This window comes from Mustela putorius, unplaced genomic scaffold (genome assembly GCF_011764305.1).
Source record: "Mustela putorius furo isolate JIRA1106 unplaced genomic scaffold, ASM1176430v1.1 tig00000129_pilon_pilon_pilon, whole genome shotgun sequence".
In the NCBI taxonomy this organism is placed as follows: domain Eukaryota; kingdom Metazoa; phylum Chordata; class Mammalia; order Carnivora; family Mustelidae; genus Mustela; species Mustela putorius.
Window position 1 is genome coordinate 11,107,965 of NW_025421290.1, and position 10,086 is coordinate 11,118,050.

Sequence of the window (10,086 nt, forward strand, 5' to 3'; positions counted from 1 at the left end):
AATATCTTTAGAGGGCTAAGAAATCGCAACCAGAGACCAAAAACAACCCAAACCTCATAGAGGCCATTCATTTTTTCAACTATGTAGCACCCTGTTTTAGTGATGCCTTCCTATTTTCTGCCCTCCCGCCACCCCCACAGCTACAGTCGGGAAGGCACGCTCATCACCTCTCAGCGGAACATAAAAGACTGACTTCTACTTCCTCTTCTCCTCTCTAGCAGGGCTCTTCTATAATCCACCATTTGCATTTAGAATGTAAACTCCTAGGATCTGTGGAATTTCTACTACCCAGAGAAAAGAGCCCAGAAACCTTGGCCTCTGCACACACAGACCCCAGCTCAGTGATACGAAAGCCCTGGGCAGCCCCCTCAGTGAACTGACATTTCACAGCTTTGAGTCTGAGTTCCTTCTGCCTGAAATCACCCTCCTAACCTTGTCCATGTTGAGAGACAGCTCCTCTCCGGTCACCCTAACACCAGGCAGCATTGAACCTGCCCCCCTCACTGCCACCGTACCATGGACATTGTGCTCTGCCCTTGCATGTGTACAGACGGAAGTAGGAATGGGCACAGTTAAAATCCTACGCAGCCTAGAACACAGGATGGAAGCCGGGCAGAAGAGAGCCTGTGAGACCTTGGAACAAGGTCTTGGAACAAAATATTTTGGTTTAAATATGGCAGAGAATAAAAGCTGTTTTTAAAATGGTTTGTTGGGGGGGCGCCTGGGTAGCTCAGTCAAGTAAGCATGGCCCTCTGTTCAGGTCATGATCAGGCTCCCTGCTCAGCGGGGAGTCTGCTTCTCCCTCTCCCTCTGCCCCTCCCCTACTTGTGTTCTCTCTCACTCACTCTCTCTCAAATAAATAAATAAAATCTTTAAAAAAAAATTGTTTGTGGGGCACCTGGGTGGCTCAGTGGGTTAAGCCTCTGCCTTCAGCTCAGGTCATGCTCCCAGGGTCCTAGGATTGAGCCCCGCATCAGGCTCCCTGCTCAGTGGGGAGCCTGCTTCCTCCTCTCTCTCTCTCTGCCTGCCTCTCTGCCTTCTTGTGATCTCTGTCAAATAAATAAATAAAATCTTTAAAAAATAATAATTCTAATAATAAAATAAAATAAATGGTTTGTGGCTTTTAAGTAATTATAGCTTTGAGTTAGACCAATGAATCTGTCAGGAAGCCTGGTGTAGACCCAAAGAAGCAAAGCATGGAAAGAGTAATACGTATGAACCCTGAGTATGTACGAGATACATCACATGTAATATCTTAGGTGAGACTCCTTTCCATCTGATGAGGCAGGAATCATTACCCCCATTTTGGAGGCAAAGGAACTGAGACTTCAAGAAGTCATGTAACTTACCAAAGATCACAGCAAATAAAGTGAATTTGAATCCAGATCTGACTCACTGTGAAGACTGTATTCTTTTAACTCTTTATTCTAACTGTATTCAATAACTCTGATTGGTATAGAAATCTAGGGCATTTCCATACTTCACCAAAAATATTATGACCAGCCTCCAAAATAAACACCATTTAAGTTCATTTCTAGAGCTAAGCCCTGGTTTATTTCATTTACGAGTAAGCAAGAGAACACATGGCATGATATCAACAATTCATGTCTAACTTCTTTGGCTTTAATTTACCCAACTATAAACAAATGGACTAATACTGATTACTTCCTAGAGTTACTATGGTCGACTAATGAGTTAGTGAATTGAAAGTACTTAGCCAGTACTTGATACATACCAAACTTGATAAATATCAGCTACTGTCATTACATTTGTTTTACTAACTTAATAATCCCATTCATGTCATAACTCTAATCACTTAAATGTCTCTTTTATGAGAGACTAGAATGGTGGTAACCAGGGGCTGGGGGCTGAGGCTGTGAGGGCACTAGGAAAAAGTTGGTCCAAGGGTACAAATGTCCAGTTGTAAGATGAATAAGTTGTAGGGATATAATGTACAGCATGGTGATTATAGTTAATTATACTATAGTACACATTTGAAAGTTGGTAAGGAAGTAGATCTTAAGTGTTCTTACCACAAAAAAAGGAATGGCAACTATGTGATGTGATACAGATGTTAGCTAATATATGCTGATAATCATTTTACAATATACAAGTGCAATATCAACCCTGCTCTACACCTTAAATTTATAGTGTTGTACGTAAATTATAGCAAATAAAGCCAGATAATAAAATAAAAGAAACACGAAATAAAATGCTTCTCTTCAGGATACACAATGCCTCACACATCTTGCATTAGATATAAGAATTACTTTGCAAGTTAACACTTTGAAATTATGGGCAACATGTGAGTCTTCTTTATACCCTCTAATTTAAATAGCTGTGCTATAGTCACATATATTTAAATGACTCGCTAGAAATTAGAGCAACCCTTTCCACCACGGTGATTTTCTAAGACATCCCACGAAATATAAAATCAGACGCATCACGAGGCACTGCTTTTGAACTTCTTATAAGCCCAAAAGGTACCATAACTTGTTTACTTGACAGCTCAGCCATTAATTTCAAAAAGGCTAAAACGAATAACCACCCAGGTTACAGTTGCCTTGCAGGAATCCCTCTGCTATAATCTCATAGTTTTTTCACCTAATTAATTTCCCCTTTCCTTGCACCAGAGTTTCATGAGTGTATCTTGTTTGGAGGAGATTAAGAGTCACACGCTTCATTAGCAAGGTGTAAATTATCAGCGAGGCCCTCTCCATCCACCTGCTTAATCGGGTTAATGAAGCACCCTCTGCAGGGCCTTCCTAGCGCCGCCCTCTCCGTGCTCTCCGCAGGTTTTACCTCCCTTGGGTGCTGGAAAAACAGGGAAGTGTTTAAAGGTGCTACTGGCCTGCTCTGTTTCCAACCAGGGAAACCTCGACTCTCAAATTCAGCTTCGCTTTGGTCATTTGAAAGACAAAAATGATGCTTGGGAAAAAAAGATTACCAACAGGTGTTTTTGCTTTTTGCCTTCCTGTCTCCTGCTCTTTCAGAGAGCTGGCCCCGAGTGGGGCTTGTGTCCACGCTCGAGGTTGGGGTCGTGACCGCCCATCTAATAGAGAGTCCTAATCTCCTTTCGGGCCTCTTGAATGTCAGAGCAAATGTCAGGGAGGTAATCTTCATCACAGTTTCTTCTGACGATCTCTGCTTTTGAGATCATCAGGGTGGCTTTTCTTTTTCATCACTGCTAAGTTCTTGGGTGTTGACTTAAAATCCCGGCCAAGAAATTTTTTAAAAATGTGATACCTCGTGGTTAGCTGTGTTTAAGCTGGTCATTTCTACAATCTCCTTCCTCGTAAAGGAATGTTCGTGGTGGCTCTTCAAGCCTCCTGGGGAATCTATAAGCTTACTTGGAGTGTGCTGATCCTAGACCTATAAAGACAAAACGAGAGAACTACACACGGCTAAGGTAAACATTTACTGGGACACTCTTAAATCTGCTTTGGCTCTACTCTCCTCTGTCCTCTGTCCTCTGGGAGTAGAGCTAGGGGCCCTGTGCTCTCCTCATGTCTGCACATAGCAGAGCAGGAATGAACCCTTGGGTCCCCTCTCTGGCATCCCTCTAGGCCAAATTTTCAATGAACTTAAAATTAATTAGAGGTCAAATTTGGATGTCAGTAACTATCTCGGGAATTTTGTCAGAGAAAGAAGCCCATTGTGCTTAAATCCCTTGGCCATATGAATTAAATCTCTTCTTAGAATTCACCATTATCAGATCACCGAATTGCCCATCCCTGATGGCCGCCGATAAGAAAATGCTCCAGGCCCCTTCCTGGCTTTCTGAAACTCCCTGAAGTGTAAGACAACATGCATGGAGGAGAAAAAAAAAAAATCCTTTACTAGATCAAGTTCTCTTTCACCATCTGTATATACTTTGATTCAAAGTGAGTGGGGTTGGGGGTGGGAGAGGAATAAAGATATAAGTAGAAGGGGTACGGGAACTACATTCAACGTGGATGCTTGGTTTGGGTATTCAGGTGGAAACTACCCAGTACAGGTGTGCTAAAGGCTTTAGTTTCTACTATAATATTTATACTCTTCAGTTGATGCAACCTTCCGCACATTGAAATTTGAGCTTATAAGACCATATCTCGTATGGTCAATGCCATCCCTTAAACATAAACACACACATGCGCGCACACGCGCGCGCACACACACACACACACGCAAGCACAGATGCTCGTGAATAGTCCTGTGTTTCACAAAGATCCTTCCTTCAGTTCCTTATGGTAGAGCGATTTCAGGTGAATTATACGAATAAGGAGACTGGCCCATCCACAATGTCAACACTGATAATGCAAACATAGGAGAGGATTTTAGACACGTAAGATTTTTCTTTCATTATTAATGAAAACGAATCAAATGACAGCTGAACGTTTTTCCATTCAGGCTGTTGGAACCGTGTTAATATTAATGCCAGGATGTGTTTATCTTGACTCTCAGTCATGGTTACAATGATTATGTTGTTAAGATAAGAAACCTTCACATTTGCGGTAGGTCCCTCATTTACTTCCTTTCTAATCACTTCCATTCCAGTCACAACTACCCACTTCTGATGTCATAATTCTCTTTGCAGCTGTGTAATCTCTAAGACAACATTCATTAACAGGCACCGCACTGACCTCAGTATGCGCTAGGCACCAAGAAGTGTCCCGGGCTATTTGGGAGTCAGGGGGACAGCAGACAGCTTTGGTACCCAAAATGCACTAGAAAACAATGTACTGCCTCCTCTCCGCATAGGAAACACTTTGGCCCCTCTTTTCTCTGTAAACAAATGCAGTATCTCACTGGCTCCAGAATAAATCTAAGGACAGAATGTAACCTTAAATTTCATACTTGGATGATGGCTGTGTATAGGGCATGTTCTGGGATCTGATCTATATCTCTTCCATACCATGGGGTTGTCATTTTTGTTTTTAAGGTTTTATTTGTTTCTTTATTTGAGAGCGAGACCAAAAGAGAGCACCAGTGGGGGGAAGGGCAGAGGAAGCAGGACTACCCAGTTGTTCTGAAGGCACCTTCCTTCACTCCAGGCAGTGGCGATGTTTGGACCATTCCCCACCTCAGGAACCGTATATTTCAGCCCTACGTCAATTGCACCAAAAGTCTGCATTAACGTAGACTGACAACTGTGGGCATTATAATCAGTGTGCGAACAATATCAAAGGATAGGTGAGAAACAGGATCTTTTGGGAGAACCACCTGCGATGTCAAATGATTCCCAAGAATGCAAGTTCAATCACATGATGCTCAACGGCCCCCAAGCTGTGAAAGTTGACTCTATACTGTTTTTTTCCATAGGCACCTTGGTATGTTTCTACCTGCTGAACTCCTCATAGCCACTGGTGCTTGTATGCCTTTAAAATTTTTCATTAATTGAATAAAAATCAAATGCACTTTGAAGTCTCTTGATTTTCTGCTACCCTGAAAGCATGTTCTGACTTTTCAGATAAGATGATTTCATTCCATTAAGCCCAAACTTTCTTGTATTTCTGATAAGTGAGTCTGCATTAGGGAAAAAGAGGGAAAGAAAGCAGACAATTTATGAGAACGAGACTTTCCCGCTGTAGGGAACAGCAAACTGGAGTGTTCCAGGTTTAGCTGCCTTGACTCATATTTCATAGTTCATAATTGAACCAAAATTGCCTCCATTTATGTATTTATTCCACATTTGACATCATTTACTGAATGTCAGTACTCTGTGCTGAACACAGCACTAGACAAAGGATGTTTGTAGACGAAACACAACACTGCCCTCAAAGAAATCAGTCTAGTGAGGAAGACAGACAACCTATTACCACAATGTGTGCTATCAGTATGACGAGGCCGGTGGGGGTAGGGGGTAGCTTCCTGAGCACAGAGGAGGGGGCTCACTCCCACCTATAGACAGGAGGAAATAAGTAAGGTTTCCTTGGCAAATAAAAACCAAAGATTTTAAAGTAGCAAGTTATATTAAACATCTTATAATTCAGTCTCCCTTCCATAGACTATAGAAATTCCCTCTACAAAACATAGGACCAAAGTTTCATCCTGTTTCTGCATGACTGGTTCATAGATGAAGAGCTCGCCCCTCTGCAAGTCAGGGTTTTCCACTTTTTGGTGACTCTCATTATTGCTAAATTATGTCTTAGAACAAGCCAAAATTTTTCTCCTTGTAACTCTATCTCCCACCCCCCCAACCTTTCCCTCTAGAGTATAATTCCTTCTTTCTTTACTTTTTCTGTCTCCCATATTTAAAGACAGTGAGTACATCCTTACTATTTATTAAATATTCCAAATTTCTTCCGGTGTTCTTCAACATACACCATATTGTATGTACAAGTCACCATATTTTTCAAAGTCATTCATAAACTGAACCCAGTCCTGGCTGCTGTTCTGCAGTGATGATCGGGACATTGTATTTCTACTGATTCAGTCTATGGTTGCATTTATTTCTTGATTGGGAGGTTCTCGCTTTTCCTGCATCCCAATAGACTTTAGAGCCCAAACCATTCTTATCCTGCAACTGCCTCCCAAACCCTTTTCTTTTTTAAAGCTTTATTTGAGAGAGAGAGTGTGCACACACATGCTGGGGTGGGGGAGGGGAACAGCAAAGATAGAGGGAGAGATCCCAAGCAGGGTCCCCACTTAGCAAGAAGCCCACCACGGAGCTCAGTCCCAGAACCCTGAGATCATGATCTGAGCTGAAATCAAGAGTGGGCAGTTCAACCAACTGAGCCACCCAGGTGCTTCCAAATCCTTTTCTATGTTCTCCTCTTAAGAAAGTCATCATATTCCCAGGCACCTAGATGTAAAACCATGAAGTCTTAATTGGGTATTTATTATATCTCACTCTACCCACAGCGTGGGGCTTGAACACACGACCCCAAGATCAAGAGTCGCGGGTCCTACTGACTGAGCTAGCCAGGTGCCCCAGCTGTTTAAATGACTGCCAAATGGTTTTTCTACTTTAAATCTCTAGGCTATAATCCACCCTTCAGCTACTGCTACAGTCATTTTCATAAGGAGACACTTCTGATCATGTCACTCCAAGCTGATATAAACTATGTATCTTTTTGTCCTTCCACTTCTAATGGATATTTTTAAATTTCTTGATCAAATATACATAATTTTACTTGCCACATTCTATTTGTGGTCCTGTCATTACCATTAGGGTGATAACTGTGCAATTATCTTTACAACATTGGTTAATACTCCCAAGTTCACTTTATTACTCATATACTCATATACTCTATTGATACAGGACTATCAAGACCCCTAAGTATTAGTTTTTCCTTCCTATTCTGTTTTCCCTCCCATTATCAGGCACTTTTTCTAGTATGATTTTTCTTCAAAGGCCACAACTATTGATGTCCATGGTATCAACAAAGAAAGTTAAATATCATAAGGTAAATAAAGATAAAATGCTCTGGGGGTACGTGGGTGGCTCAGTTGGTTAAGGGTCTACCTTCAGCTCAAGTCAGGATCCCAAGGTCCTGGGATCAAGTCCTGCATCACGCTCAATGCTCAGAGGGGAGTCTGCTTCTCCCTCTCCCTCTGCCTGCTCCTCCCCTGCTCGTGCTCTGTGTGTCAAATCAACAAAATCTTGAAAAAAAAAATGCTATGAAAGAAGCAGAATTTGAGTTAAGCCTTAAAGGATGGGTGGGGGTGGTCTCTGGGTGCCGCAGTCAGTTTAGCATCCAACTCTTGTTTCAACTCAAGTCATAGTTGTGAGATTGAAACCCATGCGGGGCTCTGTGCCCAGCAGAGCGTGTGCTGGAAATTCTCTCTCCCTCTCGCTCTGCCCCTCCCACTCTCGCTCTCTTATGCACTCTCACACACACACTCTCTCTCTAAAATAAATAAATAAATCTTTAAAAAAATCAAATAAAGGATGGGTAGGATTTGGGGCTTGCCACAGGAGAAAAGGCATTTTTGGTGTTGAGATTTGCAAAAAAGAATAAACGGTGAGTGGCAAAGAATTTTGATTTGACTCATTGCCAAGAATATAAAGTGCATGAGAAAAAGCTACAAGCCCCAAGAGGGAAAAAATAGGATCAAATCTTAGTGTACTTGAATGTCAGATGGAGGCATTTGATACCGTTGGAATGATAAACTTGCAATTGACAGCGATCAAATACCACCAGTGCCTCCAAGCTTGGGATTGCCTATCCCTTCAAAGTTGATAAAGATTCATATACACTTGGTTAGGGTTTGCACTGTGTCATCTGTTCCGATTTGAATCAGTTGAAGTAGAGGGCAGTGGGTTTTATGACCCTTGCTATATATATCAGTGTATAATTCAAGAAGAAGGGGACATCGCCCACTTCACCCTCACATAGAACCTTTTGTACTTCCCAGTACAGTAACAGCACAATGTGTCTCTTTCTCTTGGGGGCAGCTACAGAATTTCTTCTAATTGGTTAGACTTGTATGTACATTTTAAGATTGCTCCAAGTACGCTTTCACCATCTTCTTCTGAAAGTCTCTGGGTTCACTCCATAAAGGAAGAGCTGCTGACCTGTTGCAAAGCTCTAATGCTGCTACGTTTCTCCTCCTCCTTTATTACACGGCTTCGCTATGTACCTCTTGCCACTGACTTTGCACCATTTCTGTGCACATGACAATTTTCTCCATCCTCACTCACTTCTATCTCGGAGCACTCCAACCTCCTCAAGAAGGCAGAAAATCCCTTTTCTCTTGAACATGGATTATTAATCTGAAATTCATAGGACTAGTCCCCACATATATATATATATATATATATATACAAAGTGTTTTTACATAGAGTTCGGAGGCGGGGGACCTGTGAACTTGAACAGAGGGGAAAAAATCGCATCCTTAATTGCAGTCACCTCTTAAAAAAAAAACAAACCAAAGAGCAAACAACAACAACAACAAAACCCTTCATTCCCTGATGCCATGGAGATGTGCTACGTGGCCTCCTACCTACTGGCCACCCTCAGGGGCAATGCCTCCATCCAATGTCAAGGGCATCAGGAAGAATCTGGACAGGTGAGCATCAAGGCAGATGATGACTGGCTCGACAAGGTCATCAGAGAGCTGAATGGAAAAGTACTGAAGATGTCATTGCCCTGGGTATTGGCAAGTTGGCCAGTGTGCCCACTGGTGGGGCTGTGGCTGTGTCTGCTGTCCCAGGATCTGCATCTCCTGCTGCTGGTTCCACCCCAGTGGTGGCAGAGGAGAAGAAAGAGGAGAAAAGGAAGGAGTTAGAGTCAGCTGACGATGTGGAATTTGACTTGTTCCATGGTCCCGTTCTCCTGCAAATAAAACCCTTTTAACATAAGAAAAAAAAATTTTTTTTAATGTTCTGAGCAGTCTGTAAGCATCAGCAGACTGCCAAAGGAGTCCAAAGCACAAAGATAGACGAAGATCCCTGCCTTGCAGGGAAACCCCACTGCATTTAGAGTACATATAATTGGTGAAGGCAGGCACCTGGGTGGCTCGGTTAAGCATCTGTCTTCAGCTCAGGTCATGATGCTGGAGTCCCAGGATCTCATCCCTCATCGGGCTCCCTGCTTAGCGGGGAGTCTGCTTTTTCCTCTGACCCTCCCTCTTCTCATGCTCTCTCTCTCATCTCTCTCTCAAATAAATAAATTGGTGTATGCTTTAGGAAGTATACTTAGCAGAGCCCTAGAACCCAGCTATCCTTCCAGCATCAGGAAAATGGCTAAGAACATGGTCTGGATCCAAGAGTTGGGTTTCAAATCCCAGCTCTATCATGTCTTCGGGATGCAGCCTTGGATCTATCCTCCAAACTCTGTGTCTATGTACTTATCTTAAAAAATAGGTTGTAAAAAAAAATCTAAATGATTAGCAGGTGCTTCGTACATAGCATTCAGTAGATAAATAGGAACTTTACAATCGATTATCACAGGTGATAATAATAGTAGTAACATTATTGATTATTAATATTATTAATATAATTATCGTTTATCATAACGATGATGATCCCATTACAGCATTTTAATTATCATTTAATGTCAAAGACTATGATCCCCCTGTGACCTCCCCCTCAATTCTGTCAAGATATGTTTTTGTCTCAAAACATTCATCATTAAAAGTCTTCTGCAGAAGACTGATAAC

The 10,086-nt window shown here is 42.1% G+C and overlaps 1 pseudogene; it reads left to right on the forward strand.

Moving 5' to 3' along the window:
- Positions 1-8,907: 8,907 nt before the first annotated feature.
- On the forward strand, positions 8,908-9,281 carry LOC101685823 (annotated as a pseudogene).
- Positions 9,282-10,086: the final 805 nt, after the last annotated feature.